Source organism: Pholcus phalangioides, unplaced genomic scaffold (genome assembly GCF_987345545.1).
Source record: "Pholcus phalangioides strain wild (caught in Gottingen) unplaced genomic scaffold, Ppha-v1.0 ptg000039l_1, whole genome shotgun sequence".
NCBI lineage: Eukaryota > Metazoa > Arthropoda > Arachnida > Araneae > Pholcidae > Pholcus > Pholcus phalangioides.
In genome coordinates, this window is record NW_028301625.1 from 5,979,334 (window position 1) to 5,996,524 (window position 17,191).

Consider the following 17,191-nt stretch of genomic DNA (forward strand, 5'->3'; position numbering starts at 1 on the left):
GTACAAGAATTCTGATATTTGATCCACTTTTTGGCTACTTTTCAATGAAATTTTGTCTTGAAATTCGTTAACGCTTGGCAACTTTGATGTCAGTTTGCTGGTTGTGTTCATATATTTTACATTATTTCATGCTGTTTATTATGGCCAGCTCTAGTAATCATCGCTCTCTACCACTAAGAAGAGAGATTCAGAAGAGGAAAAAATACAGTGAAAAACATAAAATGGGAATTTGTACTCTTGCAAAGGAATTCAATGTTGGGAAGACACAAATATATGTTCCATTTTGAAGCAAGAAGAACACTGGCAAGGAGAATGGCTGAAAAACAGGAAACAAGCTAGGAAAAATTAATGTCAGAAGACAGAAGGACTTGCCATAGACGCAGTTATGTCTGTGATTGGTTTATTAGAAGTAGAGATGTGAGGTGAGAATATTCTCAGAGAACGAGAATATTCTCCTGGATGTAAAAATTGGAGAATAATCAAGAATATTCATTTTTCTTTTAAATAATTTAAATTCTTTTACTAATTTTGTTTATATTATAAAATATAAATCAGTTTTTATTGCCTGAAACATTTAAAACAAAACAATTTTTGACATATTCACCTCCCAATGACAACTTTTAGTTCGAGAATATTCTCAGAACTAAAAGTTGACTCTTGGTCATGATGAGAGGTTTTAAAAGTTTGGTTATGAAGATTTTAGAAACCAATAGATTAAAACCTCTAAAAGTTATTTAATTAGATAAATTTTCAGAAATAAGTTCAAAGCAAAGTACAAAAGTCAAAGTTGATTGACAAAGGAAGCTATTTTTTTTTTACATTTATATAACATTTCTTTGCAAGTTATGCAATTCAGCCCCCATGTTGGTTTCATTTTCATGCTTTTAAACTTTAATATTGTGGGCTACAGACTTCAATATTCTGTATCTTCTTGACAGGAAGAGAGGAGACAGAGAATATTCTTAAGAATATTACTAAGTACTACTATTATAAATTACCAAAGAATATTCTTCTCATAAAATAATAAGAATTATTCCCAAATTATTTGTAGAGATTATTCATTATAATGCATGTTATTACAAATATTCTTGAGATTAATCTCTGAAAGGACTATGCTATTATGTCAAGAATATTGTAATCAAGTAGAATATTCTCTGGAAGGACTATTATTAATAACTTGAGAATAATTCTTATTATTTCTGATAAGAATATTCCCCAGTAATTTGTAAAAGTACACCTTGCAGAGAATATTTTCAAGGATATTATATATATTTATATTATAGGCCTAAATGACAGGAAAATATTCTCATCAAGAATAAGAATATTCTCAAGTTATTTATAATAGTAGTCCTTCCAGAGAATATTCTCCTAAAGATTATTCTCGAGAATTTTACATCTCTAATTACAAGAGTAGATGAACTTTTCCCAAAAATACTCCAAAATCACCAAAGAATAATGCAAATATATAATATACGGAAAATATATAATTACTTTTATATTTTTCATACATGTGTCTTATTCGTTGGTGATTTCTGAGGATTGGTTTATTTCAGCAGAAACAAGAACTCACCTATTTCAAACTCAATTCTACAAGAAAAGCTGGAGAAGCTGCAGAAGAACTCGAACTCACCAACTTCAAAGCCTCAAATGCTTGGTTTGATAGTTTTTATGTGCATAATGAAATTGTATTTGAGAAATTATATGGTGAATCTGCGGATGTCAATGATGAAGCATGCAAAGAATGGAGTAAATAATTTCAAAAAATTATCGAGCAATATTCAGCCAATGCTATGTATAAGGGATGGTCAACATTTGACCCACAGGCTGAATGCAATCAATGTTTGAGGAGTTTGAATACTCAGCAAAACCCACCAAACATTATTTTATCAGTTTTTCCAAAAGACATAAATTCAGATGTAATTTGTACAATACTTCTTTTGTCATTTTCATCGCATATCTGTGCAATAAATATGTACTTTAATGACTTTAAATGCTTTAAATGACAAAAAAACTTGCTCTTGGCCAAAAATTCTTCAGTTTCAGCAGGTTTTTTATCTGAAAATAGACTAAATATGCTTTCCGTTTTTGTGATAGATAGTTTCTGTCTTAAAGCTTAAAGAGGTTTCCCATAATTGAAAAAGCATTAATTATCTCTCCACTAGACTATTTCTTTGTTCCATTCAAGACAGGTTTCAGTCTCATACATTGTCCGTCTTAGACAGGTTTCACTGTAATACAGTTTTATGTGATTCATCAGCTGGTTTATTAATGATAGTTGACAAACTTTTTTTTTAATTTTCTGTTAAATTAGAAATTATATATATATATATATATATATATATATACTGTATTTTAAACAGGGCCAGAACTAGAGGGGCAACTGTCCTGGGCAGCAAATTGCAGGAAATAACAAAATACAACTATAAAATCATTGAATTTTGCAGTGATGTGGGTGGCAAAATCATGTTTGACTTCCCCCCCCCCCAACAAGAATTTCAATACGGCCCTGATTTGCAATTAAATATATTTTCAAGGAAAAATGCAAAAAATATATATGTATATGAAAATAGATGTATTTTCATAAAAGTTTTATTTCACTCATTGAGCTTTGTGTGGCCAGGATTTTTCTTTGGATAAAGACTTAATGTCAGGGGCAGCTCGAGCTTACCTGCCGCCCAGGTGCGAAGCCTCATGGTGGGAGGCTGGCAGGGTACTTCAGTCAAGGGGACCTGTAGATAAGCATGATTTTTTCCAGAAGAAAGCCACACACCACTTTTTACCGTGCAAAAAAATATGTCCCGCTTTTGAAGCAGATTTTTCTGCTTTTTGTGACCCAGAATTATTTTACCATTCTTAATAATGCCAGATAACTGGTAATTTAATCCTTAAAACAACACTTAATTTGGATAGCGATCATCACTTATCTTGTAAAGATGATGTATAACACGGTTTTTTTTATTGAGAAGTTAATTTCAAAGGTGTTTCTGGTACTCCAGGGACCGGGCAAGTGAGAAGCCGAATTTTTCCTTCTGCTTCCGGACCATTCTGGGAAAAATACTAGGTGAGGGAACCAAAATGGACACTTGCCCCCTTTTCATAGGATACAGGGGCAGCTCTTGGGTCATGCACCCCATTACAGCCACATGGGGCACCACTCAAGAGTGGTGCTAAGTCCACGGTGAATGGGTGAAAAAAGTTTTATTGGCCAAAGAAAATTATTTCTGTCCATTCTCGAGAGGTGCTAAATCCGAGATAAAGGGGGGGGGGAGTTTTTGTTAGGAATTGTTGGGATAAGTTATAGGGGAGGGGCATGACCCACAAGGGTAGGGCTGACAGGGCTTCAGCCTCGGGCCTGGGACTCTATCCTTATAATTTTTTTCACGCTATAAATTAACTGTAGAAGGGTCTCCCATTTAAAATCTGGCCTGGGGTCGCGAAAGATTCCAATCTAGAGGCCCTGACACAGAATGTAGGGGCTATGGGGTGAATAGACAGGAAAAAAAATCTGATATCCCAAATAGAGATTTTGTCTCGAGCCGCCCGATAGCTTACATTCTTGTTTCTGGCATTATAGTCATAGGCCGTGTCTATTTATTCTCTCAAGTTTTCTCAACATCTCCATTGTCAGGTATGACTCAAAAGCATGATGCCGTATGTGAATTTTCACTGAAATTCTTAAAAATTTTGGAGTCTTAACTAAAGTCTACACTGCCGTTCATTATAACCCGATGCCCAGGTGCTCCGCACCCCTAGTTAATATAAACATAATTTGAATAAATTATATGATTAATTAATCAAAATAAATTAATTAATTAGAAAAATCATATTTTTGAAAATTGACTACTGGTATCCTAGAATATTTGTTTTAGTGCCCCCCCCCCCAGAATTTTTGGCCACAAGCCGCCATCGCATAATATGAAAGAGATGAAATGAAAATGATGACAAGGCCATGTGTCTAGTTTCAGTAATTATCATCAGTAATCTCAGTGTCAAAGCCCTCAAAATCACTGCCTGTAAGGCACTCTAGCTAAAAAAACTGTAAATCAAATTCAGGGTTATGTTGTAAGATAATTGCTGCCAACCTTTGCCAATAAGGCCTATGTAATGCTGGGTAGCATAATAATATTTTCAGAAGTTGTTGAGTGTTAGTTTTAAGTCCATAATTACATTCAGCCCCCATATTTGCAGTTTCCATAATTGCAATTCAGAGACATTAACTGAAGAGGAATTAATCCTCAGCTGACTGCTCCTGAAAATGAAGCTGCACCATATGAAGAAGATCAAGATAAAGAAGTGGAAGACAAGTTCAACATGTGTAACACAGTAGAAAGGCTTCGCAAGTTCAAATCAGCAATAGGTTAATTTCATGACATAGATCCTTCTATGGTACGTTCTTCACATGTAGAAAAATTAGTAGAGAAAGCCCTATAAACATAGTCTAACATACTGATGATATAAAGAAGAAGAAGGCAAACAGAAATCACAATGTTCTTTCAGAAAACATGGCCACCCTCTAATACATTATCCTTCTACCCCAACGTCACCCTGCTCTTCTCCTGATGTTCAATAAAGGAGACATACAAAAAAAAAACTATGGTCTCAATTATTTACGGATTTCTGTATTCACGGTCACCTCCAGAACATTACCCCTCCCCTTCCAGCAAAACATCCTTGAAAAATTTCCTTGGTGTAGAGCAGTGATTTTTAACATAGGGCCCCACAGGGGGGATGATTTGATTTTAAATGAAGGCAATTTGAAAATAAGTTTTTCTACTAGGCTTGGAACATTTCAGAATTTCCACCATTTTTTATATCACTTCAAATTTATATTTTTTAAACAATTTCTTGATGACTTTTTTTTATTTTTCTCTTTTAGTTCTTTGCGTGTATGGGGCTTGACAATTACCTCCTAGATACAGTATCTAGGAGGTAACGGTTTGACCAGAGGTTCTTAATGTTTTGTGTAACATGGACAATTCGTGCCAGTAAGATGAAGTCCACATTCTATTTGAAAAATAATATTCTGCATATAGCAATGTAAAAACAATGAGTTAATTGTTTCCTCATCCAAGCTCACAGACTCTCAGAGGTCTACAAGAACCCCTGGTTAAGAACCACTGCTTTTGACTAAGTAAATTACTATTTTGAATCACTCAAAGTGAATAGGAGTTTACTTTTTGATTAACAAGAATTACAAGTAATGGGGGGGGGGGGAAGAGAACTATGGTGCAGGGCAAAATTTAAGGATGCAAAGCAAAAAGAATGGTTTTTACATAATAAAAAACACTTTGTTATGATACTATGAACTTTCATGGGGGATGTACCCCTCCTGACAAAAGTTCCAGTTACGGCCCTGATGAAGTGGTGGGCATCAGAATTTCAGCGATGCTTTGGCAGGGCAACTGAATGGCAGGAGTCGTATTTAGGGGCGGGAACTTTATTCTGATGAAATCTAATTCTTCAACCAACTTTTCTGTCAAATAAAACAAAAAAAAAATTCATTGCCATGTGGTTGCAGAATTTTTAACTATGCTTCTTTTGGGAATTGGTGCGTTTGCGTGTACATAAGGCTTGCTTTTTGCTGGCTTACATGTTTGTAAATTAGGTCTAGCTCCTAAACAAAGGGTTGACTATGCTACGAAAAACTTTGCTCTATCATCCACCAGTTTCTTAGATAAACTAGTGAGTTATCCTTCACTTTTCTTATGGCAGGCAAATCATGTACCCACTGGTGTTTTTTCCTGTATTCTCAATGTATTTGTGTGTAATTCCTCTTCTGTAAACACTGTCATCACGAAGATCCCTGAAACTTGACAGATGCATCTCAAATGCAGAGACTGAACTGAGACTGAATGAATATATATGAGTGTGAATGAACTTTTATAGGGAAAAATCAATTAATCATACATGCCAAATATCCACTATATCTAGGCCTATTTCAAGGACTAAAACCTGTTACATGTCTAGTTTCAGTCAAATGTTTGGTGTCTGAGTTACACACTGTCAAGATACAAATATACAAAAAATTTTGATGAACACTTATTGAAAATTTCTATATTCCTCAGTAAAAACCTATACATCGACAGTATATGTGCTTATGTATATATACACAATTATTTCCAACGAAACTGAATGGGAGATTTAAAGTGATTGAAAACTATAAACACATGCAGTGAAACTAATACAATCTTCGTCATCTTCTAGAAACTTTATACAAGAAAATTTTAATACAATCAGATTTTTAAAAACATCAAATGCTCCTAGTTACGTTCGGGATCTTTAATTTTTATGGACATAAAATAAATCATTTTACGCTTGAAAAAAATTGAGACAAACTGACTAAATAGAAAAAATAAATGTTTTAGGATGGGGGACATGAGAGACAAGTAAATGATCGATATTTTTACTATAAAAATTGAATTTATCAGTTTGAAAAATTACCGTTTCGATACGAATGAATACTCTTTCTCAAAATTTTTCGAAGTATTCCTTAAACGGCTTCTAATGGCTTAAAAATTATTATGAAATCAGATCTCATGAATTTATAAATTATAATTATTTACCAATTTTTGTGTTTTCCGTACCGCTATGATTCTTCTTCTTCTTCTTCAATTATACAGGGCTTTATGCCTTCGGGCCATCCCCTGTTAGAGAAAGAATAATCCACAAGAGCATAGAATATGTTATAAAAATATGCCCTGTATAATTATTATTGTATGTTATAAAAATATACTAACGGAAGAGCTGTCATCAATTACAGAACACATAGGAATTCCAGCAATTTCCATTCTTCCCTCTTCTTCAGAAGGGTATGATGAAAAAAAAAAAAACAAAAAAAAAAAAACCACAAAACCAGACGAAACAAACGCAGATGGAGATGTTATATGAGATGGAGAAGAAGTCTTCAGGCTTAGGGGACGATGCTAAGCCGCTTTAAAATGATATGATGACATGGAGTCCCTGGATGAGTGTGTGGTAACAAAAAATGGAACCAAACAACCAAGGTAGAAAAGGACAAAAAACCAAACGAGAGAAAGAAAGAGGGGGAGAGAAAAAAAAAGAAATAAAAACTCAAGAAAACCGTTGACTAAGGGTAACAAACCTCTCAAAGCTACAGATAATGTTCTCAGGTCTGCCTGAACAGAACTCGAACCAACACCTAACTGGTGGAGAAAGAGAATTAAAAGTTGAGAACCGAACCTGGGAGAACCTAATACAAGAAAACAAAAAATGAGAGGAAGTTTCAGGAATCTTGCATTGTAGACAGAGAGGGTTAGCCATTTTCCTAATACGATGTAGGTATTCGTTCAAGGGAGCTCTATTGCAAATGAGTTTGTAAAATAAACATTCCAACCTTCTATTCGAAAACAAAGGGGAGAAGTTCTGGCAGCAGTTATAGAAGGAGCTAAACTCAGGAATAGATAAGAAAAGAGCATTGCGAATATTTTCCTTGAAGTAGCGATAGTAAAGAGAACGAATGTCCTCCACATAAAGGCTAGAAGGTAGAAGATCAACAGTAGAAGAAGCTACAGTACGAACATGATTGTCAATAGTTTCATTAATGGCAATGCCCGAATGACTTGGGACCCAAATTAGTGATATGCTGTTAACCAAAGAACTAGTATGAACCAGTTGAGCATACAGTAGATGAGTCACCGTAGATGAATGAATAGAGAAATTGTCGAGAGCCATGATGACTGATTTGGAATCCGTAAATATGAATATTGAAGAATTAGACGATTGAATGAAGGATCTGAGACCTAAAGTAATAGCAAGGGCCTCCGCAGTGAAAACTGAGGAGTCTTTATTAATGAACCAAGACTTGATAACTTTAGTAACCAAACAGAAAGCTCCACAAACCACTTGAGATGATTTAGACGCATCCGTAGCAATTACATGAGCATTCAGCGGCAGAGACTCAATGTACTCTTGGAATATTGTTTGATAAGGGATGGTAGACTTGGTTTTTTGAAAATTAAGACCCTCCGATATGAAATAGATATTTGAGGGTATCCACGGCCAAAAAGAATAAATTGGACGCAACTATGATTCAGTCTTATTCGCTGTTGCTTTACTTGGCTTTTTTGTGTAGGATTGGCTTCAGAGGTTCATTTACCGCACGGGCTGGTTATTATTGGGGTAGCATGCGATGTTATTTCTCATGACGTAAAATTATGGTGGCTATATGTTCCCGAAAAATGATTTCGGGAAAGGGCCACCATTAATCCGTTGATTGCTTTTACGTAATATTACGTCGGAAGTTGTATTCCTACACTGCCCTTATTATGTCGAGCATGTGTACCCATTTGAGATAGCAAAGTAAGTCTACATCCGGGCCCATACCCGCAGCCCTGAGCAGAGGAAAACCCAGGCCCCTAACTAAGCTGAAACAATGGCCTATGAACCAAATGGGACACACAAAAATGTACAATTATTTTTCATAATAATAATCTTTAAAAAGGGCCCCCAAGGAAAAAGACATGGGGTTCCGAAAAGGCAATAGTAGCTATAAAATATTTAAAAATCGGAATTTAGGAAAAGAGAAGACACTAAAAGACAACTACTTTTTTATAACATTATTAGTCTTAATTTTTTCTGCATGCGTTTGTTATAATATTTAACTGATTTACGGTACTCTTGTATTTCAAGAGTCCGCAAAATATATTGTAAAATGTATTGCATCAGCAAAAAGAATTGAAATGTTTAAATTATTTTCTGGCGAGGAGTGGGAAAAAAACGGATAACTTTCGCGAGCTGAATTCAAACCTTGGTCTTCAGGTTCGCAGTCCGATACACTATCACCTACACTGATTCGGCACACGGAAAAGGTCCTAAAACTGTTTATCACCAAAAGCATATACTTTTAGTGGAAATCGGGGGAATTTATAACCACCATCACTCGCTACCATTAACCACGCGGAATTTTAATCCTTCCCTTACGCGAACTAAAGTGAACAATTTTGTTTGGCATACAGTGTTAATCATGGGTGGAAATGCGGGGGGGGGGGCATTGCCCTCCTAGCGTCAAAGGTGAAGTCGACTGATCTAATGTATATATGCATATATAAATTGACATCATCATCATCATCGTGCTCCTCCAGCAATAATGACCGTCCCCCCCCCAGACTTCCAGGTCTATTTCCGCCTGGTGTTAATCTTTCAGAATACATTCCAATAATTACATAACGAAGGCCACCTTATCACCGAAAGCACAATAGATCGTACGATAAGAAAAGCAAGTAAGTAGGTAGTGGGAATTATTGTAAACCAATTGGTTAAAATCGTGTAATCGCGGAAAGCGGTGCATTTGCGAAATTAGCTTCCAAGGATGGCTGAGTTATTTTGCTCCAAATCGAAGCTGTGTCTAGTTAGCGTTATAATTACTAGTTTTCGCAATCAGCGTTAGATAATACAAAACATTTTCAAGTGGTAAAATGATTTCAATTTTTAATACAATATTTGACGTTTGAAATTAGTTCAGACGGGGTTGGAACTGGGGGGGGGGGGAAGAAGAGCAACAGTCCAGGTCACCAAAATTCAGGAGGCGGCAGTTTTACGTGGGAATAAAGAAAAAGACGCCGTTATAAAATAATCGAATTTTGAAGTTTTGGGGAGAGGAGCAAAATCCTACTTGCCCCCAGCACCGAAAATCTCAGTTACGGCCCAAGCTGGAATTTCGGCAACCTTTGCGTGTAGAAGAAGCAGTTGAAGGGTGTATTCGGCGTCCTTTCAGTTCCATTGTCAAGTGCACCACACCCGTCTGCTCCCCTCTAGTTGCGGCACTGATTCCGAATCATTTATTGCTTTTTTTACTTCTGTGTAACACTGACTCCCTTATGCATTTGGGGCCTGGCTCACGTATTAAGAAGACCCTGCTTTTATCTCAGTTTCAACAAGCGAAACAATTACATAATTTCATGAAGGGTGTCATGATCAAGTTTGACTCTGCATGTATGCATAAAAGAAAACGCACTCGTAAATTTGCAGTCAAGTCATGTTTCCTAAAAAATCCATAAAAAAAATTCATATTTTTAAGTGCAATATATTCGCTGAGATATTTAAACTTGACAAATGAGAGAAAAGTTTGGAAAGAATAGCATTAGCTAACGGACAACGCTTCTTTTCTCGTTTGGGTGGCTCTTTTGCACCTTTTATCTGCGTTTGCAAGTTCAAATATCTCGGCAAATATTGCAGTTAGAAACATATGTTTTTGTTGGCCTCAGGAGAAGCGGAGCAACAAATTCCTAATTGGAAGTTAGAGGGCAAGGGGATCATATAACAATTTAGATTTTATACTTTATGACACACTATATACTATTCACTCTCAAAACTGGTACAAAGAGATTCCTGAATAAATTTTGAGCTTCTTTTAAATCAGAACCTTACCCTTATACAGGGCCGCAACTAGATACTTTTTCAGCCGGAGCAAGAACGCATTTTGGAGCCCACGTGTAACATAGAAGAAGCAGTTAAAGGGTGCATACGGCGCTCCCTTCCGTCTAGCGGCCGGGGCACCAGCCTGCTCCCCCCTAGTTGTGGCTCTGCTCTTATAAGACGAACAGTTGATGAGATAAAATTCGCATCGGGACTTAATAGGACACCCTGTATAGGAGTATTGAAGCCAGGGCTGTCTTAAGAGTATCGTGTGCCCCCCGGCCAAGTGATTTTTCTGAGGCCCTGCCTCGCAAATTCTCGAAAAACTCAATTACTTCTCATTTTTCTGAGGCCCCTCTTCCCTTGAGGCCCCGGGCCGTGCCCGGGTAGGCCCATGCGTAAAGACGGCACTGATTGAAGCAATATTTCTATTGTATTTTAATTTTAACTATTAGACACACTGCACTAAACAAACTGTATGAGGCCAAGACTTTCAGTCAAGTCAATTAGTGGCATACGCTGGAGGAGGGGGGAGCGTAAGAGCTCGTGCCCCCTCCTCAGCCAATCTGTTTGAAAAAACCTGTTCGTAAAAAAAAAATGAAAAAAATCGAAAGAAAATGTTTTTTTGCATTCTAATTATTATCATGCTAATATTAATCAATTTTTGCTAATTTAAATGCTTTTTGAAGAATGGTACCCCTCAAAATTTCTCTGGAAAAAAAAAAATTTCGTTGCCTCCCCCCCCCCACCCCCACTATTCTTCCCCATAAAAGCCTATCCTGCGTATGCCCCAGTTGTCGATAAGTAATTTTATTTTTATTGCCCTACAATTCAATGCTATTATTCCGTCAGAGAACATTTTTTCAGATGCCTGGTAGTATTTATTAATGAATTCGCATCTTGACTAGGTTTTTATCAATGGATTCCAGGAGATTTGTGCAAACATTGCTTCATAGAAGATAACTTTTTAACTCGTTTCTCAGCCTCTTGTGTGGTCATTCCATGTTCAAGTTCATTTAACCTATGGTTTCTTAACCTTTTTCTGCAGCGACCCAAAATCAACTTCGAATGATTGAAATGAAAATGAAAATCAACTTTGAACATGATGAACTTCGCGACCGGCGACCCATCGGCTTTTTTCAATTTAATACTTCTTGTTAAATACAGTAAAACCTATCTTTAACGGAACCTGTATTAAGCGGAAACCTGTCTTCAACGGGAAAAAAATCGTTTAGTCCCGTGTTTTCAATGCCAAAATACACATTAAAAACCTTGGATTAAACGGAACCTGTCTAACGCGGAAACGGAAAGGAAAATTTTACCCTTTAACGAAAAATTTCACACTTGGCGACCAAAGGACCATACAAAATGTTAAAGTGGTCCACCGAAATATTTTATGCAATCTATGCTTGCAAATGTGAGTTCTACATCATCTACCCTTAGATTGCCGAAAACTTGATGCTGAAGTTTTGATAAGCCATATATAGTAAAGCAGTTGCTTTCTGAAATTGTAGCAAAATTTTTCGGAAAATCATGCTTTTCCACAAAAGAAATCAGTGTGAGGGTTGAATTGACAAATGATATGCAAGACTTACAAAATTGCATGCAAGCTGTGTGTATTCCGTGATTGCAAGGCTGACCGGAATTAATTAGAGAGAGGGAAAGGGCAACTACCCTGGCTACAAAATTCAGGGGGGTGGAAATTTTAGGTGGGAACAAAAACATCGCTGTGAAATCATCGAATTTTACAGTGATAGGGGCGACAAAATTCTGCTGCTCTTTCCCTCACAAAATTCCTAGTTAATGCCTTGATGCTGAGGATTACGTAAACATAGACTATAATGTACAAACTGAACCTGACATGACAGATATTGACACCCTAATTGAAAATTTTTGAGGAAGTTGAAAAGAACGTAAACGTCGTTATTTTTTAGAAGAAAAGCAGTGTACGAGTCCGAATTTTACACACATACTGTCCAAACCTAAATACAGTATTTAGAGATTATATATAGACTAATTATATATTTATCTTATCTATATTTAAAAATTTTGTTACTTCATCTTTTCAATTAATTAATTTTTATTTTATTTGAATCACACACGGGATCGTTACATAATTTTAAACATCATATGGCAATTGAACCTTTATTAAGCGGAAACCCGGGTTCATCTCGGTCCCTTGCGATTCCGTTGAAAACAAGTTTTACTGTATTTCTGATTATACAACAAATTTATCTTTCGAACATAGTTAAACCCAGCCCATGATTTCTTAACAGGTGGGGCCAACAGGACCTAAGCTCAAGGACCTGAATCAAACAGGGGGCTCAGGTTATTGAAAGCCTTCAATAATCCTCAAAATTATTTCTGTCATAAATTCTGAATTTTCATTAATTCTGGAATAATATACATATTATTTTTCTTTAATTTTCAATTATCTTTTATCAATTTTAGAATTATTTTTCATTAATTCTTGTATTATATTTCATCAACTCTGGAATTATTTTTCATCATTCTTGACTGATTTTCCACCAATTCTGGAATTATTTCTCTTGTTAATTTTCAATTATTTTCTATCAATTTTAAAAATATTTTCATTAATTTTAGAAATATCTTCATCAGTTTTATATATATAGAAATATTTTTCCACAATTCTGGAATTATTTTCCATGAATTTGGAAATGTGCATTTTTCCTCGATTATAAGTGGGTTCTTACGACCCATAGGTTAAGGACTCCCGATTTTCATCAGTGAACGAAATAATCCATGAATATGTGTGTGTCGCTTATCACCGAGTACGAAATAACCCGCTTGTATGGGGTTATTTTGTGCCCTCTCAGAGGCACCGACATGCCGCGCAGAAAACATTGTGGGGGGGGGGGGTACGTTTCATTGTATATTCATTAATTATTGGGTTATTGGGGGGAGGGAACTCACACAACCTCAGCTCTCTCAGGTTCCGGTGCCTATAGTGCGTGGTACTTATTCCCTCATCAATGCTTGTTGATACAGGACAGGTTGTAAATTTAGTTAAGAGTTGAAGAATTTTATTAACGGGTGTCCTACTTTTCAACATGGTTAAAAACTTTCTTACGTAAAAAATGTAATTAAAAATATTATTTACCCATTGATTTTTTTTTTTTAATTTTTACCACATGTATTTAATTGTGTATGCCATTCTATGTCAGTACAAAATTTCACATATCTCGAATATTTAATTTTTTACAAATTTTCGGGGGAAAAAAATGCGTTAAAACAGTTTGCGTGCATGATAAAATTTCATGAATTCAATGTAATTGAATAAAATATGATTCAAAATGAAGAAAACTGTTCGGTTCATAAAATGAGGAAAAAAGAATCTTATTCAAGGTTGAATTTTAAACTTAAAAAATTTTTAAATATTAAAAAAAAAACATTGAATTGTAACAAACATTGAATTGTAACATACATTGAATTGAACCCAAGTATTTATGTGTGTGAATGGGGGATCCAAAATCTTTTCCATTTTATAACTAAACTGGCCACACTCCTTGTGGCATAGAGCTTATATAGCCGTGGTGACTGAACCTAGTTTTTGTTCTGTTCTACTTGCTACCGATGGTGAATCATGAAAATAGTTTTTTTGTTCCTTTCGACATCAGTACAAAATAAATGTAAATCTAATAATTTCGATTAATTAATATTAATAGAGTATTAATTAAAAAAAACTGAATCATTAGCAAAATTTAGTTATAATTAATTAATGAGTTTAATAATTAATAACTTTATTAGTCAATATTTTAGTAATTAATAACTTATTAATTAATATTTTATTAATATTTTTATTAAAATTTGAAATTTTCGCCTGCTATATTATTTGTACGAACACACTGGAACTTATTCCGCTTCGAGTGCCCTTTTTTCCTAGTGCCCCACCAGTATAAATTTCTTATAAAATGACCTGTCGTAATCCGTTGATTGTTTTTACGTAATATTACGTCGGAAGTTGTATTCCTTCACTGCCATTATTATGTCGAGCATGTGCGCCCATTTGAGATAGCAAAGTAAGTCTACAGCCGGGCCTATACCCGCAGCCCTGAGCAGAGGAAAACCCAGGCCCCTAACTAAGCTGAAACAAGGGCCTATGAACCAAATGGGACCCACAAAAATATACACTTATTTTTCATAATAATAATCCTTTAAAAAGGACCCCCAAGGAAAAAGACATGGGGTTCCGAAAAGGCAATACTAGCTATAAAATATTTAAAAATCGGAATTTAGGAAAAGAAAAGACACTAAAAGACAACTACTTTTTTATAACATTATTAGTCTTAATTTCTCCGCTGTCTATAAACTGAACATTTTTTTTTTATATTTTGAATCAATTTTTATTCAATTTCATTGATGTCTTATTGTTTTATCACGCACGCAGGAGCTGTTTTTAATGCGGTTTTTTTTTTAAATTTGTAAAAAATTGAGTATTAGAGATATGTAAAATTTTGTGCTCGCATAGGATAGAATTCTATCGAATATTTATGTGGTAAAAATTTGAAATAAATCAATGGAAATATTTTTAATTATATTTCTGCATTGATTTAATCAAAATGTTGAAATGTAGGTTTTTAATGTTAAAAGGTAAGGTTTTAATGTTCAATGTTAAAGGTTTTTTTTAAAGCTTTTTGAAATATTAAAAGGTAGGAGTCATAGTCATAAGTCATAGTTTCCTAAACTTTTTGTTCCAGCGTCTCCTTCTTCAGAATTTTTTTCTCTTATCGCCCCCTAACTCAAGCGGACCCATAGGATTCTAAGTTATACTCGTACATTCTATTGCCCACTTTGGGAAACACTGCCTCAAGTGAACGTAATCGAACGAATAAGGAGGCCTCTAAAATCATTACCTGGGTGCTCGATTGAGATGGAGGAAACCTTGAACCAGGGGCTTTTAAAGCCACTGCTGTTCAAGACATCCCATATTTCGTGATCTTAAATTTTTGTACAGTATATTAAACGTTGGCCTTACCTGGACAATTCAACTATTTCATATTTGTTTGAGGCCCTCTTCTCTTGAGGCCCCCGGGCCATGCCCGTGCGGGCCAATACGTTAAGAAGGCACTGTCACAGGTCACAAGTGTTCTGGAACTGTGTCACGGGTCACCCTAGTGGTCTGTGAATACGTCACGGGTGGCTCAAGTGATGTGGAATTGCACCGTGGGTCACTCAAGTGATCTGTGAATGTATCACTGGTATGGGTACTCGAGCCACATTTGGCCAGCAGGTCATGGGTTAAGTACATATGCCTTACGGCAACGTTGACATACATATGCCCGAAATCTGCATAATCGTCATTCTTGAATGCAATTTTTACAGGGTATTTAATTGAAGCGTTGATCAAGTGCTCGCGGGCACGAAATCGGGCATGAGCATTGAGCACTCTTGGTGCTTCAGGGAGCAACATGTTGAAGAGGGCTGATTTGCAACATGGTCCGATAAATTTACTATGAAATGGAGGAGGGGCAATACAGGAATCCCAGCCTAGGGCAGGGTTTGACATATACCAAGTTCCAAATTGCCTTGGTGCCTAAAAACTTCCCATGGTTACTAACATTGATTCTGGGACAACATTAATTTTTCAGAATTTATGCCAGCGTGTCCACAAATATGGAAAAGGGTCAATAAGTCCCGAAAAAGTAAGGAAAGAAAATATAGGAGAGACTGCTATACTTTGGCACATTATTTTTCAAACTTTTCTTTCTCGATCAATTTTTACCGTAAAAATTTCACTAAATTTATTTTCAGTATCTGTATACTGTATCAAACATCATATATATGAATTTAAATTACCTTTCTTTCTCACTGTAATAATGAAATATCAATTTTTGAAAATGCAAAAATGCTCCAAGGTGTGCAAAAAATGCCTAAAGGGGTTTTGTACCTTGAAACATGGTAAAATTACAAAGACAAAAATATACAAATATTACTGGAAAATAATGTTATGAGAATTTTTTCAAAGTGAATCATATATTGAAATAAAAAATGTCAAGATAATGACGCAAAATATGATTATTAATGTATACACACAAAAGTAACAACAATGGAGGTGGGAACGTATTTATATACAGGGGGGGGGGGTCTTAATAATTAAAGTTCCACATTGAAATGGCCATAAAAGAAAAACTACTGGACAAAATGTTATCAAACTTGGTGATAGTTTACAGAAGGTCATGGGATTCAATTTTCCGCAAAAAAAAAGTTCAAAACTCATCACCAGCGGGGAATGGCGCTGTATGCAATATTGTTAAACGAAATAAGACATGAAGACATCGATTTAAAATGTTTTTAATCGTTTCTAAAATGAAACTGTTTGTGGGGTTATGCAAAATCGCAATGGCTACATGCTGCTCGCTTAGAGTCAGCATTTTAGACACCACGATTATTATGCAGGACGGGATTCCACCTCACATTGGTACATATGTCAAACAGTTACTTCAGCACCATTTCACGAATGACCGGATTATAAGCCGACACTTCCCCACTTCTTGTCCACCGGTCACCAGACCTCAACCCCTGTGACTTCTGGCTATGGGGTTACCTCAAAGCCACTGTTTATGGTTATGACATAAACAATTTGGTGGAATTGAAAAATGCGATGCACCGACATGTCCGTAACATTCCACTTGATATGCTAAGAGCTACTTTTGAGAACGCAGTAATGCGATTTAACTTACTTTCAGAAAATGGTGGACGCCGCCACATTGAATATGTTTTGTAACACGTTTCGTTTAACAATATTGCATACAGCGCCGTTCCCCGCTGTTGGAGAGTTTTTGAACTTTTTTTTTTT

The 17,191-nt window shown here is 35.7% G+C and overlaps 1 protein-coding gene across 10 annotated transcripts in view; it reads right to left on the reverse strand.

The window, feature by feature from the left end:
- Positions 1-6,642, reverse strand: part of LOC149065495 (cytoplasmic dynein 1 intermediate chain 1-like) — a 123,672-nt gene extending 117,030 nt beyond the window's left edge. For 8 of the 10 annotated variants that reach the window (XM_089253675.1, XM_089253673.1, XM_089253671.1 and 5 more), the window contains exon 1: positions 6,564-6,642. The gene's annotated coding sequence lies outside the window, so the exon portion shown is untranslated. Of the gene's footprint in view, positions 1-6,441 lie in introns of all 10 variants that reach the window. The other 2 variants (XM_089253674.1, XM_089253667.1) reach the window with 2 other exon arrangements.
- Positions 6,643-17,191: the final 10,549 nt, after the last annotated feature.